Below are 1,472 nucleotides of genomic sequence, written 5' to 3'. Positions count from 1 at the left end.
TCAGCCTGCAGCTACGTGAGTCTAAAGAGGGCTCTAGCTAGCGTTGGACTGAACTGGGATACTTTCTCCATATGAAATTCCTTCTTGATATAAATTTCTTATACATATATGTCACTTGTTTTATTTTTCTAGAAAACCCAGCCTAACACACGGCCAACATTCTATATCACAAGTGAAAAGGAAAGAAAGGGACTAACTGTGATCAATGTCCTGTAGTGATAAGTATGCATCAGCCGAGGTTGTCTTGTTAGAGCTATGTGGGGGGCTTGTCTCTGCAGCCCCTACAGTGGCTTTTACAGCTTATCTTCATCATTTGTGAACACTGTCGACTGCCGAAGGACAGCTAAGGAATTTTACATATTTAGATGTCGGCGACGACGATGCCAGATGGCTCCAGGTGCCGACTATATATGGCATCAGAGTGAAGTGTAACTAGCTCTATTATGACACCAGCTGGTGAGAAACAGTCTAAAATAACAGCAACGGTGGTGTGAACAAGGACTATTGAGTCCACTGAGCTTCCATCGCTCACTGTGGGCAGGTCATCAGGAAAGACCAACCACCGGCAAAGGACCCCATGCTCGATAAAGCCGAGGGTCAGCAAAATGAGGGAGACCCTTAAGGAGAGCTTGTGGCGCAAGAGTGTCAACAGTGGACTCAAACACACAGTGATCGTGAAGATGGCGCCACACTTGGCGCTGTTTCCTTCCATTGCACGTAAGATGGGAGGACTTGGAGCCAACCGGGCAAGTAGCAGCGCAAGAAGATAGGGCACCTATTGTGTTTGTGGGGGCAGGCAGGCGTGCTGGGAGGGGCAGGAGGGTGGAATTGTCTAGTCACCTACCTGACCACTTTCTTTCTGGGCCCTCCCCCTTGCTGTCTTGGCTGATGCCGCCTGGTGGTGTACCATTTAACAAAGTCTCTGCTGTCTCTTCCCTCGTGCCCCATCCTCCTGCTAATCCATTAGCTTCTCCTCCTACCATCCAAGGCTTAGTTAACCCCTCCCGCAGCAGTTGCTTCCTCAGACTCACAGAAACACACTGCTGGCCTCAATCTCTTTCTTCCTCCCCCTCAGACTCCTGCCTCCCGCCACAGGAATCGGCTCACCTTCACCTCTGTGCCTTCAGCCAGGAAGCTCGGGAAGAACAGACCATGGCTGCGAGGCAGGAGGATCAGGACAGAGGCAGACCTTGCCAAGAACGGACTGCACTTGGGATTATTAGGTCTAATAATGATGATGATGATGATGTTAATTACATAAAACAGTATCACCAGGATAGAAAGGGCCTTGGGAAATTCTCAGAACATTTTTTGGAACTCCTTCAGTGTCTCATGCTTTGCTCATTAAAACCACTTTGCTTCAAGGAAGAACTTTTAAGATCAACTACATTTGATTAGATAAACTATGCTCAATTTTAGCATTTTTCCAATTTAATGAGCAGAACATATTCTGCTTGGTTTCTTTCTCTTTC

The sequence above is a fragment of the Echinops telfairi genome, unplaced genomic scaffold, assembly GCF_000313985.2.
Source record: "Echinops telfairi isolate 266 unplaced genomic scaffold, ASM31398v2 ScPeMD7_23;HRSCAF=83, whole genome shotgun sequence".
Lineage (NCBI taxonomy): Eukaryota > Metazoa > Chordata > Mammalia > Afrosoricida > Tenrecidae > Echinops > Echinops telfairi.
Note: the sequence above shows the minus strand (reverse complement) of the source record.